Source organism: Vanacampus margaritifer, unplaced genomic scaffold (assembly GCF_051991255.1).
Source record: "Vanacampus margaritifer isolate UIUO_Vmar unplaced genomic scaffold, RoL_Vmar_1.0 HiC_scaffold_111, whole genome shotgun sequence".
In the NCBI taxonomy this organism is placed as follows: Eukaryota; Metazoa; Chordata; class Actinopteri; order Syngnathiformes; family Syngnathidae; genus Vanacampus; species Vanacampus margaritifer.
In genome coordinates, this window is record NW_027520821.1 from 22501 (window position 1) to 30000 (window position 7500).

Consider the following 7500-nt stretch of genomic DNA (forward strand, 5'->3'; position numbering starts at 1 on the left):
TGCTGGTCGTTGGTGCCTGTGTTCGGGGCTTGTTGCTGGTCGTTGGTGCCTGTGTTCGGGGCTTGTTGCTGGCCGTTGGGGCCTGTGTTCGGGGCTTGTTGCTGGCCGTTGGTGCCTGTGTTCGGGGCTTGTTGCTGGTCGTTGGTGCCTGTGTTCGGGGCTTGTTGCTGGTCGTTGGTGCCTGTGTTCGGGGCTTGTTGCTGGTCGTTGGTGCCTGTGTTCGGGGCTTGTTGCTGGTCGTTGGTGCCTGTGTTCGGGGCTTGTTGCTGGTCGTTGGTGCCTGTGTTCGGGGCTTGTTGCTGGTCGTTGGTGCCTGTGTTCGGGGCTTGTTGCTGGCCGTTGGGGCCTGTGTTCGGGGCTTGTTGCTGGCCGTTGGTGCCTGTGTTCGGGGCTTGTTGCTGGTCGTTGGTGCCTGTGTTCGGGGCTTGTTGCTGGCCGTTGGGGCCTGTGTTCGGGGCTTGTTGCTGGCCGTTGGTGCCTGTGTTCGGGGCTTGTTGCTGGTCGTTGGTGCCTGTGTTCGGGGCTTGTTGCTGGTCGTTGGTGCCTGTGTTCGGGGCTTGTTGCTGGTCGTTGGTGCCTGTGTTCGGGGCTTGTTGCTGGTCGTTGGTGCCTGTGTTCGGGGCTTGTTGCTGGTCGTTGGTGCCTGTGTTCGGGGCTTGTTGCTGGTCGTTGGTGCCTGTGTTCGGGGCTTGTTGCTGGTCGTTGGTGCCTGTGTTCGGGGCTTGTTGCTGGTCGTTGGTGCCTGTGTTCGGGGCTTGTTGCTGGTCGTTGGTGCCTGTGTTCGGGGCTTGTTGCTGGTCGTTGGTGCCTGTGTTCGGGGCTTGTTGCTGGTCGTTGGTGCCTGTGTTCGGGGCTTGTTGCTGGTCGTTGGTGCCTGTGTTCGGGGCTTGTTGCTGGTCGTTGGTGCCTGTGTTCGGGGCTTGTTGCTGGCTGTTGGGGCCTGTGTTCGGGGCTTGTTGCTGGTTGTTGGCGGGGCTCCATGATGGCGGGTGACCAGGGGCGACTGGCGGGTGACCAGGGGTCAAAATCGGCTGGCGGGTGCCCAGGGGTTGACATTGGATGGCGGGTGACCAGGGGTCAAAATCGGCTGGCGGGTGCCCAGGGGTTGACATTGGATGGAGGGTGCCCAGGGGTCAAAATCGACTGGCGGGTGCCCAGGGGTTGACATTGAATGGCGGGTGCCCAGGGGTCGAAATCGACTGGCGGGTGCCCAGGGGTTGACATTGGATGGCGGGTGCCCAGGGGTCGAAATCGACTGGCGGGTGCCCAGGGGTTGACATTGGATGGCGGGTGCCCAGGGGTCGAAATCGACTGGCGGGTGCCCAGGGGTTGACATTGGATGGCGGGTGCCCAGGGGTCGAAATCGACTGGCGGGTGCCCAGGGGTTGACATTGGATGGCGGGTGCCCAGGGGTCGAAATCGACTGGCGGGTGCCCAGGGGTTGACATTGGATGGCGGGTGCCCAGGGGTCGAAATCGACTGGCGGGTGCCCAGGGGTTGACATTGGATGGCGGGTGCCCAGGGGTCGAAATCGACTGGCGGGTGCCCAGGGGTTGACATTGGATGGCGGGTGCCCAGGGGTCGAAATCGACTGGCGGGTGCCCAGGGGTTGACATTGGATGGCGGGTGCCCAGGGGTTGACATTGGATGGCGGGTGCCCAGGGGTCAAAATCGACTGGCGGGTGCCCAGGGGTTGACATTGGATGGCGGGTGCCCAGGGGTCGAAATCGACTGGCGGGTGCCCAGGGGTTGACATTGGATGGCGGGTGCCCAGGGGTCGAAATCGACTGGCGGGTGCCCAGGGGTTGACATTGGATGGCGGGTGCCCAGGGGTCAAAATCGACTGGCGGGTGCCCAGGGGTTGAAATTGACCAGGGGGAGAGCGCCTGCCATAGCCGAAATAGGAGCGCTATGGGCGGCCTGCCTCAGCAGATTTGGCCCCCCAAATCCTGGTTCTCAAAAATTTTCAAAGTCAACTTTTTTCAAAATATTTTCAGAGTGCCACTTCCCAGGGGGATTCTCGCCTGCCATAGCCGAAATAGGAGCGCCATGGGCGGCCTCAGTGAGCACATTTGGCCCCCCCATCCTGGAGCGCCATGGACCAGGGGGAGAGCGCCTCTCTTTGGGGCTTGTTGCTGGCTGTTGGCGGGGCTCCATGGACCAGGGGGAGAGCGCCATGGACCAGGGGGAGAGCGCCTCTCTTCGGGGCTTGATGCCTGTTGGCGGGGCTCCATGGACCAGGGGGAGAGCGCCTCTCTGTGGGGCTTGTTGCTGGCTATTGGCGGGGCTCCATGGACCAGGGGGAGAGCGCCTCTCTTTGGGGCTTGTTGCTGGCTGTTGGCGGGGCTCCATGGACCAGGGGGAGAGCGCCATGGACCAGGGGGAGAGCACCTGCCATAGCCGAAATAAGAGCACTATAGGCGGCCGCCCTCAGCACATTTGGCCCCCCAAATCCTGGTTCTCAAAAATTTTCAAAGTCAACTTTTTTCAAAATATTTTCAGAGTGCCACTTCCCAGGGGGATTCTCGCCTGCCATAGCCGAAATAGGAGCGCCATGGGCGGCCTCAGTGAGCACATTTGGCCCCCCCATCCTGGAGCGCCATGGACCAGGGGGAGAGCGCCTCTCTTTGGGGCTTGTTGCTGGCTGTTGGCGGGGCTCCATGGACCAGGGGGAGAGCGCCATGGACCAGGGGGAGAGCGCCTCTCTTCGGGGCTTGATGCCTGTTGGCGGGGCTCCATGGACCAGGGGGAGAGCGCCTCTCTTTGGGGCTTGTTGCTGGCTATTGGCGGGGCTCCATGGACCAGGGGGAGAGCGCCTCTCTTTGGGGCTTGTTGCTGGCTGTTGGCGGGGCTCCATGGACCAGGGGGAGAGCGCCATGGACCAGGGGGAGAGCACCTGCCATAGCCGAAATAAGAGCACTATAGGCGGCCGCCCTCAGCACATTTGGCCCCCCAATCCTGGTTCTCAAATTTTTTCAAAGTCAACTTTTTTCGAAATATTTTCAGAGTGCCACCTCCAGCGGGGGCTCTCGCCTGCCATAGCCGAAATAAGAGCACTATGGGCGGCCGCCCTCAGCACATTTGGCCCCCCCATCCTGGAGCGCCATGGACCAGGAGGAGAGCGCCTCTCTTCGGGGCTTGATGCCTGTTGGCGGGGCTCCATGGACCAGGGGGAGAGCGCCTCTCTTTGGGGCTTGTTGCTGGCTGTTGGCGTGGCTCCATGGACCAGGGGGAGAGCGCCATGGACCAGGGGGAGAGCACCTGCCATAGCCGAAATAAGAGCACTATAGGCGGCCGCCCTCAGCACATTTGGCCCCCCCATCCTGGAGCGCCATGGACCAGGAGGAGAGCGCCTCTCTTCGGGGCTTGATGCCTGTTGGCGGGGCTCCATGGACCAGGGGGAGAGCGCCTCTCTTTGGGGCTTGTTGCTGGCTGTTGGCGTGGCTCCATGGACCAGGGGGAGAGCGCCATGGACCAGGGGGAGAGCACCTGCCATAGCCGAAATAAGAGCACTATAGGCGGCCGCCCTCAGCACATTTGGCCCCCCCATCCTGGAGCGCCATGGACCAGGAGGAGAGCGCCTCTCTTCGGGGCTTGATGCCTGTTGGCGGGGCTCCATGGACCAGGGGGAGAGCGCCTCTCTTTGGGGCTTGTTGCTGGCTGTTGGCGTGGCTCCATGGACCAGGGGGAGAGCGCCATGGACCAGGGGGAGAGCACCTGCCATAGCCGAAATAAGAGCACTATAGGCGGCCGCCCTCAGCACATTTGGCCCCCCCATCCTGGAGCGCCATGGACCAGGGGGAGAGCGCCTCTCTTCGGGGCTTGATGCCTGTTGGCGGGGCTCCATGGACCAGGGGGAGAGCGCCTCTCTTTGGGGCTTGTTGCTGGCTGTTGGCGTGGCTCCATGGACCAGGGGGAGAGCGCCATGGACCAGGGGGAGAGCACCTGCCATAGCCGAAATAAGAGCACTATAGGCGGCCGCCCTCAGCACATTTGGCCCCCCCATCCTGGAGCGCCATGGACCAGGGGGAGAGCGCCTCTCTTCGGGGCTTGATGCCTGTTGGCGGGGCTCCATGGACCAGGGGGAGAGCGCCTCTCTTTGGGGCTTGTTGCTGGCTGTTGGCGTGGCTCCATGGACCAGGGGGAGAGCGCCATGGACCAGGGGGAGAGCACCTGCCATAGCCGAAATAAGAGCACTATAGGCGGCCGCCCTCAGCACATTTGGCCCCCCCATCCTGGAGCGCCATGGACAAGGGGGAGAGCGCCTCTCTTCGGGGCTTGTTGCTGGCTGTTGGCGGGGCTCCATGTACCAGGGGGAGAGCGCCATGGACCAGGGGGAGAGTGCCTCTCTTCGGGGCTTGATGCCTGTTGGCGGGGCTCCATGGACCAGGGAGAGAGCGCCTCTCTTTGGGGCTTGTTGCTGGCTGTTGACGGGGCTCCATGGACCGGGGGGAAAGCGCCATGGACCAGGGGGAGAGCGCCGCCATAGCCGAAATAGGAGCACTATAGGCGGCCGCCCTCAGCACATTTGGCCTGTCGCCGCTGTCCGCTGGCCGCTGTCCGCTGGCCGCTGTCCGCTGGCCGCTGTCCGCTGGCCGCTGTCCGCTTTCCCCTTTACTTTCAGCACTTTCAGCACTTTCAGCACTTCCAGCACTTCCAGCACTTCCAGCACTTCCAGCACTTCCAGCTCTTCCCCCTCTTTCCCTTCTTCCAACTGCGGGCGCGCCGGGCGCACAGGGGCTCGTGCGGAGGGGTGTGTGTGCGTGCATGTGCCGAACAAGGAGGAGAGCGCCTCACTTCGGGGCTTGTCGCTGGCCGTCGGCGGGGCTCCAAGGACCAGGGGGAGAGCGCCTCTCTTTGGGGGCTTGATGCTGGCTGTTGGCGCGTGTCTTCGGGGCTCCACGGACCAGTGGGAGAGCGCCTGTCTTCGGGGCTTGATGCTGGCCGTTTGCGGGACTCCATGGACCAGGGGGAGAGCGCCATGGACCAGGGGGAGAGCGTCTCTCTTCAGGGCTTGACCAGGGCTCCAATCTTCCCATTGAAATGAATGGCGGGTGACCAGGCGTCCAAATCCCCCATTGAAATGAAGGCCGGGTGCCCAGGGCTCCAATCTCCCCAGTGAAATGAATGGCGGGTGACCAGGCGTCCAAATCCCCCATTGAAATGAAGGCCGGGTGCCCAGGGCTCCAATCTCCCCATTGAAATGAATGGCGGGTGACCAGGCGTCCAAATCCCCCATTGAAATGAAGGCCGGGTGCCCAGGGCTCCAATCTCCCCAGTGAAATGAATGGCGGGTGACCAGGCGTCCAAATCCCCCATTGAAATGAAGGCCGGGTGCCCAGGGCTCCAATCTCCCCAGTGAAATGAATGGCGGGTGACCAGGCGTCCAAATCCCCCATTGAAATGAAGGCCGGGTGCCCAGGGCTCCAATCTCCCCAGTGAAATGAATGGCGGGTGACCAGGCGTCCAAATCCCCCATTGAAATGAAGGCCGGGTGCCCAGGGCTCCAATCTCCCCATTGAAATGAATGGCGGGTGACCAGGCGTCCAAATCCCCCATTGAAATGAAGGCCGGGTGCCCAGGGCTCCAATCTCCCCAGTGAAATGAATGGCGGATGACCAGGCGTCCAAATCCCCCATTGAAATGAAGGCCGGGTGACCAGGGCTCCAATCTCCCCATTGAAATGAATGGCGGGTGACCAGGCGTCCAAATCCCCCATTGAAATGAAGGCCGGGTGACCAGGCGTCCAAATCCCCCCATTGAAATGAATGGCGGGTGACCAGGCGTCCAAATCCCCCATTGAAATGAAGGCCGGGTGCCCAGGGCTCCAATCTCCCCATTGAAATGAATGGCGGGTGACCAGACGTCCAAATCCCCCATTGAAATGAAGGCCGGATGCCCAGGGCTCCAATCTCCCCATTGAAATGAATGGCGGGTGACCAGACGTCCAAATCCCCCATTGAAATGAAGGCCGGATGCCCAGGGCTCCAATCTCCCCATTGAAATGAATGCCGGGTGACCAGGCGTCCAAATCCCCCCATTGAAATGAATGGCGGGTGACCAGGCGTCCAAATCCCCCATTGAAATGAAGGCCGGGTGCCCAGGGCTCCAATCTCCCCATTGAAATGAATGGCGGGTGACCAGACGTCCAAATCCCCCATTGAAATGAAGGCCGGATGCCCAGGGCTCCAATCTCCCCATTGAAATGAATGCCGGGTGACCAGGCGTCCATATCCCCCCCCATTGAAATGAATGACGGGTGACCAGGCAGGCGAGAGCCCCCGCTGCAGAGGCTCCAGAGGTGGCACTCTGAAAATATTTCAAAAAAAGTTGACTTTGAAATTTTTGGAGAACCAGGATTTGGGGGGGGGGGGGCAAATGTGCTGAGGCAGGCCGCCCATAGTGCTCCTATTTCGGCCTGGGCGCGCCAGAGCACCCCCCTGGAAGTGGCACTCTGAAAATAATTAAAAAAAAATGACTTTGAAATTTTTTGAGAACCAGGATTTGGGGGGGGCAAATGTGCTGAGGCAGGCCGCCCATAGTGCTCCTATTTCGGCCTGGGCGCGCCAGAGCACCCCCCTGGAAGTGGCACTCTGAAAATAATTAAAAAAAAATGACTTTGAAAATTTTTGAGAACCAGGATTTGGGGGGGGCAAATGTGCTGAGGCAGGCCGCCCATAGTGCTCCTATTTCGGCCTGGGCGCGCCAGAGCACCCCCCTGGAAGTGGCACTCTGAAAATAATTAAAAAAAAATGACTTTGAAATTTTTTGAGAACCAGGATTTGGGGGGGGCAAATGTGCTGAGGCAGGCCGCCCATAGTGCTCCTATTTCGGCCTGGGCGCGCCAGAGCACCCCCCTGGAAGTGGCACTCTGAAAATAATTAAAAAAAAATGACTTTGAAAATTTTTGAGAACCAGGATTTGGGGGGGGCAAATGTGCTGAGGCAGGCCGCCCATAGTGCTCCTATTTCGGCCTGGGCGCGCCAGAGCACCCCCCTGGAAGTGGCACTCTGAAAATAATTCGAAAAAAGATGACTTTGAAAATTTTTGAGAACCAGGATTTGGGGGGGCAAATCTGCTCAGGCAGGCCGCCCATAGTGCTCCTATTTCGGCCTGGGCGAGCCAGAGCCCCCCCTGGAAGTGCCCCATTCATTTTCAATGGCCGGGTGACCAGGCGTCGAAAAATGCCATAGGAAATGAATGGGGCCCATTCATTTTCAATGGCCGGTGTGACCAGGGGGCCAGTACCACCTGCCGCCATTAGGGGCGCTGTAGATAGGGGACCTCGTCCCCCCATTCGAGAGGTTTGCCCCCAAACCTCAAAATGTATGGGGTACAATATCAGGAGCGAGCTTTTTAAGACGAAAAATTTTCAGAGTCAACTTTCTTCGAAATATTTTCAGAGTGCCACTTCCCAGGGGGATTCTCGCTTGCCAAGGCCGAGATAAGAGCACTATGGGCGGCCTGCCTCAACACATTTGGCCCCCCCAAATCCTGGTT